The following is a 19660-nucleotide window of genomic DNA, read 5'->3' as shown; positions in this document are numbered from 1 at the left end:
GCCCCTCACCCTACCCTGTTGGAGAATTTAGCTCCCTATAAATAAACTGTACATTTGAGAAGAGCGGGTGGAGCGGACGCCGCCGCGCCGCGCCACGCTGGGAGAGCCCGGAGCCCGGCGAGATCTGTGAGGCTGGCGCGCAGTTCGCGTAGGTCTCCGGCAGCTGGAGCCGGCGCCAGTGTGCGGGGCGCCCCAGCCTTCCGGCGGGGCCTCGCTCCCAGTGGGCTGCCAGCTCCGCTCAGGCGGTGGTGGCGGCGGCCACGGCGTGTGCCAGTGCTGGGAAGCGGGAGGCCGGCGTGGCTGGGGCTGACATCAAACTCGGTTTGCCTTCCGGACTGAGGGCGCCCTGGGGACAGAGGGGGACTCCTCCCCGCCCAGTTCTGAGGCTCTTAATTAAGGTCACCGGCGGGAAGAATCAAAAGCACCCCGCTGAACAAGTTGGGTTTTTTCATCATAGATTGGGGTTGGAGGGGACTGGCTTCTGAATTCACAATTCTTGGAAGAGTTAACCTCCCTTCTGCGTGAGTCGTCTGGGATATTTGGGAGTCTTGGGTGAGCAAACTCATAATTAGCCTAGCGACGTTGGCCCGAGCCTGTGGGCTTAAAAACGAGACTCACTTTTACCCTTTAAAAAACATTAAACAAGAAAAGGGAAAAACGCATTTGGACACATAATAGGTTTTCTCAAAACTGCCATCTTCTTGCAGAGAGCAACCCAGCTGCTTTTAAAAAATATTTCTTCTTCCAAGAGGAGCTAGTTTAGCAGCCTTTACCTTGGCGGGGGAAGGGAGAAGAGAGCTTCCTCCTACAGAAAGGAATTATTTCGGGAGTGAGGTTGCGACCCCCTGAACGCGCATCTGAGACCAAGGGGAGGGTGCGGGACGCGTGATCCGCTTTCCGCGTGGAGGTCGTTTCACTCTTTCACATTAGGATACAGTTCAGCCCAGAAGATCAGGGAGAAAATCGAAGCATCTGCAATGAGTATCATTTAATTTTGGTCATTTAGGGGTGCGGGTGGACAGCAGAGTTGTGGCTCCAGGGATCCCTGTGGCCTGCCCGGTTTTCTGCACACCCTGTTGGAGAAACGGGCAAGTAGTGTAGGAGAGTGACAACATGGCAGGCAGCGCGGGCGCACCTCGCAGGCTGCGCAAAGAGAAGGGTTCCATTTGATTTATCACAGTTATTTACCTTTGATGTCAGCGAGTGGGAATGAAGTGCATCTTGGTCTAATTAAAAAGGCCTAAAAAGGCATTTGAAATGGGTTTGCTATCTGATCACGGGATGTGAGTTCGGCGTTTGGCAGCTTTCTAAAATATTGCTTGGACTATTTAAACAGAACAATTAGCAGCATGCTAAAATGTTTGTAAGCTATGCTTAGAAGCTTTTAGCTGTAAACTTTAAGGCGATCTGTTCCCTTTAAGTTAAAAAAGGATGATGCTGCTTCCTTGTGGCGAAGGCTGTCAGGAACCCGCTGATCAATAAAAGTAAACTGGCGCCTCCACGGCTTGATTGACCGGGAGCAAAGAGTCTGAGAAGTAGTCTTGGCCATTAACAATCCCCCAGGTAACGAGAAATGGAAGAATTACTCAGGTAAAATGATTAACATTGCCGTGGCATCTGAAAAGATGCACACAATAAGATAAGAAGGCTGCGGACCTCTTACCTTGGGGAGCTCTAATAGAATGTCTATATTCTGCTGTCTTTTAAAGATAAATAGGGGAATTCAATTCATGTACAATGTCATTACCTTTGTAATTGCAATCACATTGTAAAGACATGTTCTGCATTTGCAAAGACAAACGCTCTTTGCTAAGGAGATGGCACTGGGTTCCCTGCTTCCTGCTCACTGTTCACACTGGAGCAGCCCCTCCTTTCCAAGCAGAGCACCCCAAGGATTTCCAGCTATACCAAACAGCTTTTATGGAATCCAGGTGCTGAGGGAGGCAGAGGCCTGTGCCTCTGCTTTCCTTCTTTCCCATCACCCCCAAGCTCAAAGTGATAGGTGCACCTCCCCTCCAAAAGATAACGCTTCCATCCCCCCAGTCTGTTTCTACAGATCATCCTAACAGTGTTTGCTCTCAGAATGTATTTTTTTCTAACGGGCGCGTTTGATCATTATATTCCAACAATGCTATTGACTAAATGAGTGGCTGAAAACACCTTTATGATCAGAAATTTATTAATTAACTGAATAAAACCGTTCTGCGTGTAGGTAATAAAAACAAAAAGTTCAGTCTTAGCTTCCCTTTGCTTCAATCCTGAAGGGAGCCCCGCCTCCTCAGCCTCTTTAGAGACACAAGAGGGACATCTAGTGACCGTCCTCAGTATTTTTGATCCAACCTTTGCTGAGAAACATTAGGCCCTGGGTACCAACTACCAGGCTGTACTGCCTGGGCCAAGGCAGCAATTTGGGTCACTGAGGCCAGAATCAAAATTAGTAAAGAGATATTTTTTATCTTTAAAATTTCAGCAACACCACTGAAATAATGCTGAATGGCAATGGAAGTAGAAGACCAATATGGGAAAATATTTACATTTAAATCAAGCCAGTGTGTGAGGATAACTCTTGTTGTCCTGATATTGATAGGGATAGGGTAATAGGTTTTGTTAAAAAAGATTAAAATTGTTATTAGGAACTAAGATATTAGGATATGAGAACTGTAGGACTGACAAGTTTAAGGGAGCTTTCCGAAATGTGTTTTTTAAAATTTTGCTTCAAGCTCTGAAGAGATTAGCCTTCAAATACCTCCATTCTCTCTCTCTCCCTTCCACCTCCCACCCCATCCTTCTGCCCTTGCTGCAAAAAGTGGATCCTCTTCTAGTTTGGCTTTTGTTGCATCTCATTGGCATCTCATTCTGCCCAACCAATTTGACCAGCTGCCTGATGAGGTTCTCTTAGAAAGAAAAGCTTGATTTAAAAAATAGCCTAAGTCAAAGATGGAGATGCTTGTAACAACCTGTGGCTGGATTTTGGTCTCCTGACTGTTGGACCTGTGAGGGGTTTATGGAGGAGGACTTCACACCAAAGCCAGGCTGTGTCCAACATCATTGTATGATATTCTTTACCCATTAAAGAGAATATAAAATTTTTAAAAAATAGCCAAAGTCAAACTTTTCCAGCCTGCATATATGATCGCCTTACTTAGGTTACAATGCCTAGAGTACAGAGAATCAAATAATGAAAATGGAGGAAACAGCACAAAACTGGAGAGTGTTGTTATTAAAGTCGTCATCTTATTTAATCTTTACAATATCCTCCCTGGAAGGTAAAGAGACTCTGCAGATGTGGAAGCAGAGTTGCAGAGCAGTTCAGTGATTTGCCAAGATGACCTCATTACACAAAACTCAGCCACTTCCCTTATGAAATCAACAAGTGCTGGCTGTGTGCCCAGCATTGTGTTAGGGACTGAGAATTTTTTTAAAGATGGCCCTTGCCCTTGTGAAGTTTAAATTGAGTTGATTAATTTAAGAGCAGCATGTAATTCTTTGTACTATAGATTTTGTTACAGGAGGAACTAGGATGAGGTGTATGATGTTAACAGCTTCCTGAAATACTGTTCTCTTCTGTCCAAAGTGATTGCCCAATTTCTAGTTAGTGGCCCCTGCCCCCCCCCACACACACACACACACTGTCCCAGGTACCGCAAGAAAGGCATTAAGGGCAGGAGCCAAGGATGTAGATCTGCTGGGCAGGGGTGGGGTGCAGTTTCCACCATCCTGGATGCTGTTTCTGAGCCTTCTCAAATACCAGGAAGACTAGGGAAGGGGGCCAAGAAAAGTCTTCGAGGTCCCTTGTACTTTTTCCTCCCAAGCCCCACCCCCATTCTTGCCCTGCGACAGAGGATAACAGTGACAGCCAGGGAGCTGTAGCAGAAAAACAAAGAGTAGAGAAAGTGTTCCTTAAGTGCTAAAACTATTCACCACGGCCTGCCTTTTCCAAGAAACACAAGAGAAGTAGGGGATAGTGGTGAAAAACAGACAGAAATCTATTAATCACTCCAAGTCTTCTCATTTTGACAAGGCCAGCATCCCTGAAGAAATTATGCCCAAGCCTCCTCCACACTTATCCCCTCTCTTTAGGAATGGTACTTCCCACAGGGCCAAACCCCTGCTGTTGCAAAACTCATAACTGTCCCTAAATAAACACACATCATGGGGACAATTTAATTAGCAAAGGCTAAACCAGCAGATACATTTCAATAAATGACACTGCTCTCTAACACCCTCTGTTTTACCCTGCAGTGACTACCTGTGATGTTTTTTGACAGCACCATTTGGGCTCACAGCGTTATTGCCTCAACCTTTTCATGTGAATTCTCTCGAAGTGGATCCCAAATGCTATTTTCCTAGGTGCAAACTCATGCCAACTGTTATTGTTCCCCCCCACCACCACTTTTGAAAACAGAAAGCTCTCCCTTCAAAGGCACTCTGATCAGATAATGCCCAGCCTTCCCACTGTTGCCTCTCTCATCCCAAAGAGGAGGGTAAGAGTGACATTCCACAGCCCCCCAGAGGAAATACCTTCTTGACAACTTGGGGAAAAAAAACTATCACCAAATAAGAGACCTTGAAAACCAGTTGAAATACGAACTGAATGCTAAAAAGAGGAGATAATTGAAAATGTACAGACTAGGGATGCCCTCTTTTAGGCCAAGCCATTATTTTTCTGCACTGCTACCCACAAACTCTAGTGCTGCAACCTAGTAGCTGGATCCTAGGGACCCCTATACCATGTGTAACTCTCTCAGATTAGAGCTCCGACAGGAGCTTTGCTTTTGACTTCTAGCCTAGACTTTTCTCACAGTCTCTTCCACTATTTCTGGAGTGGTTCAAGTGGAACAGGAAAAGAGGCAGAGATATCACTGAAAGGAATAGTTGAGGGTGCTGAAAGACCCCTGACCAAAATACCATCCCTACAGGATGGGCCTTGAAGATCAGCTTTCCAAATTAAAAAAAAAATCTATCTGGTTGCCTAGTCTTATAGGATGCTGAGTTCTTTTTTGATATGTCCATAGGACTGGAAAAAACAAATCAGATCTTTCAAGACTTCAAGATATACGGTGATGGAGCTGGGGTGAGTGTGTGAACTCCACACTATAGCACTCTTTTGCATTAAGTTCAAATAGACAATAATAGCTAAAGAAGTGGTGAGAAGAGGAATAAAATTCAATCTGATGAGCCAACTTCCTGGGCTTCTCTACTTATCTTGGGCAAAAGATGATTTCAGTGAAGACACCAGACCTGTTGTACACTCTTTAGTTCTAAGTGACCAGGCTGGGCCTAGCTTTACTCTTGGTTCCTCCAAAGCTTCTCCTAGAACTCAGGAGAGGCCTTATGCAGCTCCCTAGGAGTTCCAGCTGCTCCACTGACTGATTTTTCACTGAACTAGGAAACTTACAATTTGGTTAATGTCAACTTAAGAAGGAAGGAAAGAAAACTAATAAACATGAAGAACTGCCACTTTGACAGCTGCAGTTACATTACCTGGGCTAGCAATGTAAGTACCAAAGGCATGTCACGTATGCCACGAACAGCACAACGCACAATATCTGTTCAGGTTGACAAGCCCTGGGGCAGTGGAGAATAAACTGAAAGAGGGAGATCCCAGAAGGAGGCAGAGAGAGCACCATAAAGGGGACAGATAGAGCAGAAATGACAGAAAAATCTTTATAGCAGTAGAGAATTTATGCACCTTTTTTGAATGAGAAGAAAAAAATGGCTTGCCAGCTGGGAAAGCATCCCGATTTGGGGTCCAAGAGTTTGCATATTGGTGCACTGGACTTGGGAAGAGAAAATATATTAATTTGCATCTGTTGCCTGCAGCTGGGGCCAGAATGACCATGGAGAACCAATGACCTTTCTTCCAAAAGCTGAGGGTTGGGAGGGGTAGGGAACGAGAGTGTCCTGTAACACAGGAGACACCAGCTGGGCTGAGCTTGGCTGGTCTCTTTCAGCAAAGATCACAAAATGCAGCGACATCAGTACCAGGCAATATCCACTCAGGGATAGCAGCCTAGGCAGCAGTGATCAAATTAAGTCTCAAGCCTAATGATGGGCTGGTAAGAGAATGAACAGTGTTAGAGGGTAGCGGGCCCAGCTTGAGGCCCGTGCAGCTCTGTGTGTTCTCTGCTCTGGGAAATGGTGGAACTTGAGAAAGCCTCACCATCTGGCCGTGCAGTTTCATTTAGGGGAACAGGCAATCAGTTCTGGAAGGCTGACCGAAAAGAGTGGACAGGATGATAGCTCAAAATGAGATCCATCAATGACTTCGTTGCAGCCCCAGCCAAACAATCAAAAGCAAACAGTCAGCTTCTAAAATCAATGCTTCGTGAGATGATGAGCCAGCCAGTAGATTTCACATGGGGGTGGGGTGGGAAGGAGGCTGGGGAAGGAGGGTAAAAAAATTCCCTCTTTCAAGCCACCCACCAAAGCAAGCAGCTGCATTTCCTTGAAACAGCAGATTTGGTTCCTAGCAAAATCAGAACTGCAGTCTCCCAGCAGAGCAAAACAAAGGAGCAGGGAGTGAGACACTTTTGAAAACAGGAAGGCTTTTTGGCAACAATCACAGGAGGGCTGGTAAACCATTGTGCTCTTGGGATCCATCTGCTATGCTCCAGAACATCCTCCTCACACTCCACCCCTATCCAGCTCTCAGATTGCATGCCCAGGGTCAAGAGCAGGGTCATTCAGAAAGAACCGGTAAAGTGAAAAAGACAGACTCAGCCTGAAGATGAGAAGCGAGAAAAGCCCGGTCTGATTTCTTCCATCCATGGAGGATGTGGTGGGAGAGACAGGAGAGCCCTTCTGATTCTTCGTGCCATTGCAGGAGAGTAAGAGTAGGCTTAATTAAATTAATGGAAAATACATTTAAAATTAAAATGAGTGTGCAACTTCCAATCAGTGTAGAATTTGCTGCTGTGAGAAACCATTGAGAGAAGCATAGTGACTGCATATTTAAGGACCTGAATAATTTTATAGCTATTAATAATTCTGTTAGTCATGCAATATAAGTGAATACTAGCAAGGTAATCAAATTGCATGCTCCGTAGCAGAGATCAGGGCTATCTGGGAAAAACAAAAATTAGATAGAGAGTGTCCCTTTAATGTCAATGTATATAAAGACATCTTCCACAGACCCTTCTTCCTAAGGTAAAGAGAATAGAAAGTTAAGTCATTTTATATATATGTGTATATATATATATATATTTTTTTTTTTTAAATAGAGCACCATACTTGATCTCACAGTCTGTGAAACCGCTGGATTAAAACTCCAGCAGAGGTAATCACCTACAAGAGTCAGAAAATAATTCACAACTTTGAATTTCACATCTTTTCATATACATTACAGGAGATTCACACATGGGCCTCCCTTCCTTTATAACTCAGGGCTCTGAATATTACTTAGTGGACCATTAACCTGTTCCAATATAGTATTAGATTTTCCTAGCCAAGGAGAGCAAAATAAAGGTGCTTAATTTAGTTCCATTTTCCCTGAGAAATAAATAGCTGTCACACATCCAGAATGGCAGGGTTCATGAACAGCTTTGGAACATGGAGATCAATGAAATCTGATCCTCTCTTGAGAAAGAGATCTACATAGAGTTTAACCAAAGATTTCCTACCATAGGCAGTCCCTGGTCATCAGGAAGCCTTTGAAGACCCGCCCAGGTTTCCTGTTCAGTCTTGTTTGATCTCCAGTGAACGTTATAATTATTGTAAAGCAGTTTTATAAATGTAAATTACTCCATAAATGCAAAATATTTATGTCCAGCCTAGGCAACTAATTTCTGATTTTTGGAAGTTCCTACAGATTGGTCTAAAAATAGATGGCAGACATAACAGGATAATTCAACCTCTGAAGCAGATTTACTTGTAAGGATGATGGTCATGATGATGACTATTTCTTCCCCGTTCCTTCAATTTCTCATCCCAGTAACTAATATTTGCACATGAAAGGACTTGCATGTTTTGATACATCCTGATGTAATATAGGTCTCTTGCCAATTGTAATTAATCATGAACCTAACTTAGTTTATTTTTTGTCCCTGTTTAAGCCATCACCATCAGGAAATATTACTTAGTAGATCTAAGTGCCTACACTTGATGCTTCAGACTGAGAATATACAGCAGTGTGAGACACGGATCCTGCCCTCCAAGGGCTTAGAGTCTAGTTGTGGGTATCATAAAAGAAGAACTACAAATACAAGAAGTATTTTTTTCAGGTGTCAGAGCAGCAGTGCTCAACATGGATATAACCTAAGTCCAAAGGTGTGACTGATGACCTAAAAGCTGTGGGAAAGTCTTTCAGGTGAGGGAAAGGGTGTTTATAAAGGCACATCAACTGCAGTAAATCCGTTGTGGTAGGGAAACAGTGAAGAGTACTGTTTGGCTCAAATATTTATTCTACAAACACCATTGAAGTGATGTGGGGTAGTTATTAACAGCACAAGCTCTGAGGTTAGACAGATCTGGGTTCCTGGTTCTGCCATTTCCCTAGTTGAGTGACCTTGGGCAAATTAATATAGTATCTATTTCATAAAATTGGGGGATTACATGAGATGATGTCTGTAAAGCGAAATGATATCTGTAAAGCAATTCATGTTTACGCACCTAACACAGAGTAAAGAACTCAATAATTTTTAGCTGTCATATGTACTAAGCACCACAATGTGCCAGATACAATTCAAGGTGCCAGGCAACTACTAAAGAAGAGGAAGTCTCTGCCCTCAAGGATATCTCAGAAGATTTATATAGCAGAGCAATGAGAGGTTGAGGTTGGAAAGGTAGGTAAAGGCTATTGCGCAGAACTTTGATTGCTAGAATGAAGAATTAGAACCTTATACTGGAGGCCAGTGAAGTCATCAAAGGCTTTAGAATGGGGTAGTAACTAAATGTTATTTTTTTGATTTGTGATTTCTTTGGAAATAACAAATCAGTTTGGCTTCCTCTACCTTCCTCCAGTTTGCCCACATTTTAGGTTAACTCACCAATTCTTAAACAAGTCAAATTTTAGTACAACATATAGCAAGGCAGCGTAACTAGGGCAAGCTCAGGAGCCAGGACTGCTGAGAATGGGTAGCGACACTGAAACCTGAGGTGTTACAAGTGAGAAGAGGCTGGTATCAGCAATGGTAGCTGGATATCCAAGGCATTGTGTCCAAGGAATTCATGAAGTCCCAAAATGTTTCAGAGAAGAAGAGGACAGGATATGTCAGCAGAAGATTCCAGGTAGTAAGCACAGATGGAGTCTTGTCTGGTTCCAGGAGACCTGGCTGTTTGTGACAGAGGGTATAGTGAACAGGATCCATACTTAGAGGCTACACGGACACCCCGGGTACATCTCTAACACACTTCATGTTAGGGTAAGGGGTCTTGACAGTTTGCACAATACATTTAAATTATTTACTGTGTTTGTACCTTTGTAATTTTTGTACCCTAAACTAAATCCTCAATTACTCTGCCTTAGTTGTGGCTTGGATGATTCACTTGGGCTCTGGGCCTGGACCTAGAGGTGGGTCCCATGAGTAGCTCTAGTTGTAAGTAGCTGGAGAAGTCTAAGGCAATAGTAAAAAGGAAGAGACACACGGAAGACTATTTGGAATGTGTTGCCCTGGCATTTTGTTTGTAGCAAATGTTCCTTGAAATAAAATGTTCCATTGATTGAGATCTGGAAGTCTTTTTGTTATAAAGAGATTTTATGGTAATAGGAGCTTGGAGGAAAGACATAATACTTGAGTTGTTTAGTAAATTTTTCTTAGATTATCATTCATTCACTTGGCAAGTATTTATTGAGCTCCAACTGCGTGCTAGGCACTAGGGAAAGGAGAATGAACAAGAAAAACACAAACATGGTTTCTGCCCTCATGCAACTTTCAGAACAGTAGGTAAGAGACTGAAAAATACAGACTGACTGACACCTCCAACAATTTCAAGTTATAATAAGTGATATGAAAGACACAAACATGGGCTGATATGATGATGGATGATGATGGTGATAGCCAGGCACTGTTCTAAGTGCTTTATGCACTGTAACTAATCTTCCCAACAACCCTCTGAAGTATGTACTATTATTATGCCTATTTTACTAGGAAACTGAAATGCAGCGAGGCCAAATAATTTGCCTTGGGTAACACAGCCAATGGTGGGCAGAGCCAGGGAATGGATCTATCTGGCTCTAAAGCCTGTTTTCTTTACTGTACCAAAAAGGAGGGTGGAGAAACCAACTTAAGAGCAGATGGTCAGGAAAGGACTCTCTGAGGAATTAACATTTAATATGAGATCTAAAGACCAACTAAGGCAGTCTACATTGATAAGAATTCACTAAAAGCCAAAAGATGGCCTGTTGAGCAAACTTGATTTTCTTCAAGATATTTGCTAGCGATTAGACCAGGAAAGTTTCAGTAAAAGCAATAAGAGTTTTGTCAAAAGGTTATGGTGTAAGGAAAAGACCAGGAGGCAGAGGTTAGTATAAGACTCAGCAGTATAAATGAAAATGATTAATTCTGGGAACCCTGACAGTAAACAGTAGTCTCCCCCTTATCTTCGGTTTCACTTTCCAAGGTTTCAATTACCTGTGGTCAACCGCAGCCCAAAAATATTAAATGGAAAATTCCAGAAATAAACAATTCATAAGTTTTAAATTGTGCACTGTTATGAGTAGCGTGATGAAATCTCACGCTGTCCCGCTCTGTCCTGCACAGGATGTGAATCATCCCTTTGTCCAGTGTATCCACACTGTATACGCTACTCCCCCGTTAGTCACTTAGTAGCCATCTTGGGTATCAGGTCGACCATCCCAGTGTGGCAGTGCTTGTGTTCAAGTAACCTTTATTTTACTTAATAATGATCTCAAAGTGCAAGAGTAGTGATACTGGCAATTTGGATTGCCAAAGGGAAGCCGCAAAGTGCTTCCTTTAAGTGAAAAGGTGAAAGTTCTCAACTTGGTAAGGAGAGAAAAAAAATCCTATGCTGAAGTTGCTAAGATCTACGATAACTTTTATTACAGTATATTGTTATAATTATTCTATTTCATTATTAGTTCTTGTTTTTAATCTCTTACTGTGCCTAATTTATAAATTAAGCTTTATCATAGGTATGTATGGGTAGGAAAGAACATAGTACATATAGGGTTTGGTACTATCCATGGTTTCAGGCTTCCACTGGGGGTCTTGGCACATATCCCTTGAGAATAAGGGGGGACTATTGTATCCGTAAAACCATGTATTGTTATGGTTTGCATACTCTTGGGGATGGAAGGTCCTGGAACTCTCCTGTGTATTCCCACAATTTTCACCTCTGTCAGATCTCATGACTGAACCAGAAATGTGGTGTGTCCCAAGCCTATGACATCTCTCTTTAGGTCCTGCCTTGGCATAAGAAAAATTAAACATGTCTAAGAGCAGCCAGATGATCAACACTAGCAACCAACCTCTTCCATATGAACATAAAGCAAGCCTGACTTTGAGAGTGGATCCAGCAAATGATAGCTCTCTTGGTGTTACTCACACAATTGCTTTAGACCTGACATGTGGACAAACTCCCAAGTTCAGAGGACCATTCTTTTCTATAAGCCCTACTCACCTTGCACTAGATTTCACTTGTCTCTGTACTCTCTCCTTGACCACAAAGAATGTAGCAGATCAAGCACTTAAGTTCATCTTTATCTTCTGCCAAGACTCACAGCTGAAGTCTGCCATGAGGATAGACTGTGGTGGCATCCAAACAGCAGTGTAGATGGTACCAAGGAGATAAGTGGCAAGGCTCTCAGCATAGGTTGATGATAGGAAGATAGAGCAGCCAACCAGTTTTCCCATGCTTCTCAGGTCTTACAAAGCACTGATTGTAGGCTCCTAGTGTAATTGACAAGGAGGCCCCCAGTCTCTCTTGATACCTATTTGTCTTCAGGCAAGAGGTTAACAAAAAGAGTTGGAGTGCAGTTGAGCCACAAGATTAATCGTGCCCTAGCACTGGTCAGACCTAGGTTACTAATGCACTGTTTTATTAATCATAATGGATAGTTGTGGCTTGTAAAGAGTATAAGCAGCCAGTTTAAAGATTCATTACTGTCAATCTTATAAATTTCAATCAATAGTCCAGAAACCAAACCCCATTCCATAATCAAGCATCTCCCAAAGAATCAGGAAGCTACCAGAGAAAGGGATTTTTCTCAGACAAGAGAGTAAATTCAACATTCTCAGCTAGGCGTGAGGTGAGGACTACTGCTGCTGAAATCCTCCTCAACTCCAGCTGGTGGCAGCGCAACTCTAGCTCCAGAAGCTGAGGCTAACCTTTTCACGCTAAGCCTTGGAGCAGCTCAGCAGTTAGAAATGACTAGGATCAAAGGGGAGATGGAAAGTCACAGCAATGACCAAGTCAGACTAAAATACTTGTGAGGCTGTAACTGAGGTTCCTTCAAGCTTATCCCTGCTCTCATCCAGACACAATTCCTCCAAAGCCCTTGGATTCACTGACAGGAGTAACTTGCCTGGCCACTTCACAATGGTATCTGTACTAAGTAGGCCCAACAATGTTTTCATGTCACTCAGAAAGGCCAGAGATGGATCTGGTCTGTTCTTTTGGACCTCTGTTTCAATAAATAGTGCCCCCCGAAGAGATTAGAATTCTGAGAAAGGAGAGACATGGGAGAGAGAGACAGAACAGTCTCCCTTCTCTTTGGCTGGGCTCCATTCTTCCATCCCTAGTTCTCAGCCTAGAAAAAAATGGTGTAGGGTCTTCCAGAATGGGCTTTGACCTACTCAAAGTGGTAGGGTGAAGTCAAACCCACAAAAGAACTGGAATGCCATCTTCTTTTCCTCTCTACCACCCCAAATCCTCATCTTACAAATGATGTGCTATTCCAGAAACGACTAGAAAGTAGAGACAGCTCATGCCAGTGATGGATATTATTTTCTTGGAAATTGACCTGTTCCCCAGCTCAGCACCAGAATAGTGACAAAGGTGAAAAAAAAAAAGTATACAGGGGCCAGCCCGGTGGCGCAAGCAGTTAAGTGCACGCGCTCTGCTGTGGTGGCCTGGGGTTCGCCGGTTTGGATCCCGGGCGCGCACCGACACACTGCTTGTCAAGCCATGCTCTGGCAGCGTCCCATATAAAGTAGAGGAAGACGAGCCTCGATGTTAGCTCAGGGCCAATCTTCCTCAGGTAAAAAAAAAGTATACTGAAAAACCACAAAACTGACATAAGGAAGTATTCAGGACCAAACCTGATTCCTTGAGTATTATAGAGGAATAATAGTGATCTCCTTATATTCCTAAATAACTCTATTTTTTGTAAAACACTTTCACATATACTGTTGCATCTGAGACTCCCATCAACTTTGTGAGATAAGTTATAAAATATTATTTTACACATAAGGAAACTGAAGCTAAGATAATTAAGAGATTTGCCCGAGGTCACTCAGCTAGGAAGTAAACAGAACCCAAGACTCAAACTCAGGTCTGTCTGACTCCAAATTGAGCTCTCTTTCTACTATACCTGTGGTTCACAATCTTCCTCATTAATATAAGGACTCCTTTCCAGGGCAAACTATTTCAGACTCCCACAAAAAAGGGTTGCTCTTTTAGTAGTCACTGATTTAATAAAATTAATCATGACAAGAAGCCACTCTTAATTCAATAATGCTTTTAAATGAATTTATAGTTTATCCAAACAAAATCAATATTCGTTTAAAAATATTAGTTGATCACATTATTTTTTTTAGTGGGCAGATAATTCTTGGAGTATACATAGATTCATAGACTCTGCACTATGGTTGGGAACCACTTCACTAAACCATTAAGGCGAGAGAACTTGATTCTTACTCTGACCATTAAACAATATAATGTGGTGATTAAATACTTAGGCTCTGGAATCAGACTTTCTAGGGTCACAGTGGTATCTACACAATGTAGATGCAGATCCCTGATTCTGGTACTTACTAGTGGTACTGTCTTAGGCAAATTCCTTAATCTTTATGTGTCTCAGTCTTCTCTTCTTTAAAATGGGATAATAATAGTACCTACCTCATAAGTTTGTTGTGGAAATTATATGAGATTATGCACATAGAATACTTAGCACAATGCCTGACACATAGAAAGTACTCAAAATGTTGGCTATTATCTGCTACTAACCAAATAAATTATCTTTATCAGGTCATTGAAATTCTCTTTGATCATTTCATCTGTAAAATGAAAAAAATGATAGCTTAATCACCCTAAAGCAGGTGGCTCACCATAATATCTTGAGGTCTCTTCCAACTCTAAGATATATGGTTCTGAGACCATCACTATCTCTTCCCCATAACAGGACTGCTGCTAGCTTAAAGGAGCCATAGCAAGGAAATCTAGCAGCAGAGAAATCTATGAAAACTCCAATAACTCAGAACAACAACCAAAGCAACATACCCAATCTGGGTATGACCTCATCTTAATTTGATTACATTTGCAAAGAGCTTATTTCCGAATAAGGTCACATTCACAGGTTCCAAGTAGACATGAATTTGAGGGAAGGAGCATTATCCAACCCACGACTCCTGGGAATGTCACTTAATCTGCCCATACCTCAGTTCTCTCGTCAGTAAATTGATGATCAGCAAATTGGCGAAAAAAGTGGGCTCAAAGTATTTTGATGATTATGGTGACTCCAAATTTTCCAGAGTCGGTAATTTTTACAGCCTCCAAGCACAGTGTACTTATGGGGGCCTGAGACAGCAGAAGAACTCACAAAAGAAATTCAGAAGTGTGAAGGATTGTGATCTGTTGTCCAAATAGATCAGCTCAAAGCATTAACTGACCACAAAGTGCTAACTCCCACACTGTGCCGATACCATGGTAAACACTATGACAGTGGGGACCAGGCCTTTTATGCATTTTTTTTAACATTTTTTTTTTTTGCTGAATTTTTTTGTTTTGTTTTGTTTTGTTTTGTGAGGAAGATCAGCACTGAGCTAATATCCATGCTAATCCTCCCCTTTTGGCTGAGGAAGACCAGCTCTGAGCTAACATCTATTGCCAATCCTCCTCCTTTTTTCCCCAAAGCCCCCGTAGATAGTTGTATGTCACAGTTGCACATCCTTCTAGTTGCTGTATGTGGGACGTGGCCTCAGCATGGCCAGAGAAGTGGTGCGTCGGTGCGCGCCTGGGATCCAAACCCGGGCCACCAGTAGCGGAGTGCGTGCACTTAACCGCTAAGCCACGGGGCCAGCCCCCTTTTATGCATTTTTAACAAGTAACACCTTGCACTGTGGGTGCTTAATAAATGTTTATCATCATCATTATCGTAATTGTATCATAAGTTACCAGCAGAGATAGATAGTGCTCATTACAGCTTTGTTTGGAGGTAGTCTCAGTGGGGGAAACCAGAGAGGAGGAACATGTTCTCCACATGACATGGATTGCCCGATATAGCAAGTTTTGCCTCTGGACAGTATCTATGGGATTTTTACACTGCTGTCCTCTTAAAACTCAAATCTGTCACTTACTTCCTCATAATTACAACACCCTGAAACACAAAATGCCATAAATTCCAAAGATAATGATTTCCCTAACTTATTTTTACTGAGCAGAGTGAGAGTAGATGGAGAAGGGGTGCTCACAGGGAGGCATTGAAATGTCTTGGAAAAACAAACACTGCACTAGAGTTCATAAAAGCCAGACCCCATCCATGGACCTACTACTCACTATCTATGCAACCCTGGTGTATTAGTTTCCTAGGACTGCTGTAATAAATTGCCACAGACTGGGGGCTTAAGACAAAAGAAATTTATTCTCTCACAGTTCAGGAGGCTAGAAGTCTGAAATCAAGGTGTTGGCAGAGCCATGCTCCCTCTGAAGGCTCTAGAGAAGAATCTGTTCCATGTTTCTCTTCTATCTTCTGGTGGTTGCTGGCAATCCTTCGAGTTCTTTGACTTGTAGCTGTATCACCCCAATCTCTGCCTCAGCCATTACATGGTCTTCTTCCCTCTGGTTTCTATGTCTCTGTGTCTCCAAACCTCCCTCTCCTTATAAGGACACCAGTCATTAGATTTAGGGGCCACCCTAATCCAGTATGACGTCATCTTAGCTTCATTAACTTGACTTCTGAAAAGACCTTATTTCCAAATAAAGTCACATTCACAGGTTTCAGGGGGAAATTAATTGGGTGGGAGACTACTCAACCTACTACATCTGGGAATGTCACTTAATCTGCCCAGACCTCAGTTTCCTTATCAATAAATTAATGATTATTTTTCTGGCCATGTCTATCACACAATTATAAGATATTCCGTTTGGGGAAACAGTGTATACCTGTGGATTTAGGGATCCACATTTGTGATTCCAGAACCGGTTTGGAAGACAGAGAAGTAGTTTGTTTCCCCCTTCCAAAATACAAGTCAAAGTCACTAATATTTGTGGTTAGTTGCTTGCTGCAGGAGAGACAGTTATGAGGAAGCAAAACATTACAAGCTACAAAACTATAGTCTGGGTTTCTATAAACCAATCCAACATACACATTGTATTATTTAATATAAGTAATAGATGTTCCAGAGGTAATCACTTTTGAAAAATAAAATGTGCTGTCCTTTAAATAGAAATAACCCTACTGAGCACACAATCAGTAAAACAGAATTTGAAGTGTTTTTCCCGAATAAGAATTCATGCAAACACTTCCCCTTGGTCTCCAGAGTATGGACATAAACCCAAGGCCATGGTAAAGAGATCAGTCTCTGGTTACCTCAAGTAGCTCCCTGTGTATTCAAGACTTATTTAGCAACTGAATACACAGTATAGTGAGCCCTGTTCAATTTCTCTGAATCCTACACAGGTGGAAGTATACCAACAAGTTTATCATTATTTAGGGTTAATCAATAATGAGCTTTAAGGTTAAGTTGAATAAACAAAATGTTCTTGGTTATAGCTTCCTTCTGCCGGAGGCTTTTTTATCTCTCTACTTGGTTCAGTGAAGTTGGTTGTTGATGTTCCATGTGCTTGTGTGGGAAAAGATGTACCTCCCATTAGCAATAGTTATGCCTCCACTAAAATGAAAAAAAGCAACACAGAGAACAAATCAAGGAATACCCCTTTGAGCTAATCCTTGAGTAGTTTCCCGTGGGCCATCTGTGTACTTAATGATGGATTGTTCTGCCACACTACAGGAGTAAGAAAATCCATCCTCTCTTTCAGCCCTGACCACCTACACTTCAGTAATAGCTTTGCTCAAAGGAAAGAGAGAATTTTTCGTATGAAAATTAGGCAGCCAAGTGAAAATTCTGGTAGAAGTTCCCCCAAACAGCAGCTGAGTGTCAAGCCATGCCTTCAAGGAAATACGTGAATTTGAAGATTTAAGCGTGCCAGAATGATCCCCTTCTTTGATTAACCAGATTGATTTTTCTAATCAAGCATTAAGAGGGAACCAGGTAGCTCAGATGATTTGAACCAGTCTATGCAATTGGGATTTCTTTGGTACTTTCCAGAAGAGAAATACAGCCAACATGAACGATGACATAGGCTCACTAGGATCAGTCTGGAACACGTTGCAAGGAGATGCTTGTTTGGAACAGTCTCTAAAATGAGTTGGGGAAGGAGGTTGTGGGCTTTGGAATATGGAATCTCTGCATATAGAGTTCAAGTGGTCTCTCTATAGAAGTAGCCCCTCTCTCCTGATTCTGTTAGGGTCAGCCTGGAGTCATTGCCAGATTATCTAAATTTACCAAAAAAAAATTTAAATACTATTATATTTGCTATTTAGAAAATAAGATAGTCATTACATCAAAATCAGAAGATTTTTAGACTTCCTACATTTATTTTACAGTTTAGTATATTTTCACTTGTGAATTACATATGGGGAGAATTGTAAGCTTTTTAGCACTTAGAGTCGCTAGGTGTTAATCTGGCTAGGACTGAAGCACATGGTAAAGAAATTGTTTACCATGTTAACAATAGGAGCATTGTTAAAGGATGTTTGAGGAGGAGGATATGAGCTCCAGAATCTGGGGTTTCTGGAATTGAATGATTCTTTCTAGAAACAGACTCTTACCCATAGATCCTACCAGAAGCCTCCTGTCTATCTGCAGCAGGTTAGTTGGGGGACTGAGGGGAGACTCTCAGACTAGCTTCCAGAGAGCAGATGCCAGCTGGTGAACCCTGTTTACCAGGCCATAGCAGGTCTGCCAAGGAGAAAGACCCTGTGGAGAGGCTGTGGGTTGAAGACTCATGACTGTAGTTGTTCTGAGATGGTCCAGGGCTCCAGAGCTGCCAAGCACACACCTGCTCCCAGCATTGAGATTAGGAGAGAAACCAAGCAAACAAACAGTCCCATCAACCAGTATTTAACCTCCTGTTGCTGGGAGTTGAGATTGCTTGATTCACTGGGGGTGACGGAAGAAAGTACTGGAGCAGTAAGGCATGAGTTCTATATAGGCTAATGCCAAAGAAGTTCAAGTTCCCCCTCTGAAACCAGCCAGTACAAAGCGCACTCAACCTCACAGTGTGATTAGGGGTCACATTTCAGCTGCTCAATCAAGGAAATGAAGCTCCTTGAAATTCTGCATGCCTTTTTAAACAAGCAGAGGCTTCACTCTTCATCCTGGGCTCTTGCCTGAGTCTATATTAGACAAATATGGAAATCCAGTTCAGGATTTTACTTCCACTGTCATGCGCTGAAGCATTAACTCCAAGACTTGGCCCAGCCAGACAACTAGATCTCTGCTTGAGCCGGTGCATTCACTTGAAATAATTTAGTAGCAGGGGCTTTCACCTCCAGCAAGCATAGGTAAATCCTAGATTAGCGGTCCTTGTCATTCCTAAGTGGACTGCACATCTCCTGCTGCTGGGCCTTCATTAACAAACTCTGAATAAACCGACAGGGAAATAAACAAGCCTCTTGCCGTGCACACATGTACTCACAACCTCCTCCACTTTTGTCTTTTGCATCCTGGGATTCCCACTTCACACTGGGTTCTTTGAACAGTATTTTCCTCAGTGTCTTTTTACTCCAATAACATGTCCACTTCTTTTAGCTCTACTCTCTTCAACTCCTCTTTCTTTGCTTCTCAACTGCACGATGTCATCATCTCCCGTGGATTTCATTTTGTTTCCTCTCTCAGTGACAATTCATGCTCAAAAATAGAGCTCTCCCATTTCCTAACTTTTGCTCTCCCCTCCCAACACAAACAACACTAAAAAACAACCCATGTCCTTATAGATGAGGAGATCAAGGCATGAGTGATTTACAATGCTATATCCAGCCTCAGAGGACTGCACTCCATTTCAAAAAGGACTGTAAAGAGGGAATTGACATGGGCAGGTGGGCAAAAAGGAGTCCTGAGCTTGGTACCGGCTGAGTGACCTAGACAATTTCATGATAGTTTCCTACTCTTCTGTGTTCCCATCTGCTAAAAAAAAATACAGACGTAATTGAAATGCCAGCTACCTGTTCATTTCGTGGAAGACTCATAAGCCAGTTACACAAAAGAAAAATTCTATAAAAGTCATAAGGAACCCCATAAATCCCTCTCTGAAAAAGTGGGAAGAGTATAGAATATAGGAGGAGGAGGCTACCAAATTGTGCCTTATGATTCTATCCCTGACTCTCTTCTCTTCTCATTCCATTCTCCATGAAATATCTGATACCTAAAATTTCAATCTCTGTGCTAATAATTTCCAAATCTGGTTGTCTAGGCCTGAC

This window comes from Ceratotherium simum, chromosome X, assembly GCF_057802395.1.
Source record: "Ceratotherium simum simum isolate JZ-2026a chromosome X, ASM5780239v1, whole genome shotgun sequence".
Taxonomy (NCBI): Eukaryota; Metazoa; Chordata; class Mammalia; order Perissodactyla; family Rhinocerotidae; genus Ceratotherium; species Ceratotherium simum.
The sequence above is the reverse complement of the archived record's forward strand: the minus strand, read 5'-3'. Positions refer to the sequence as shown.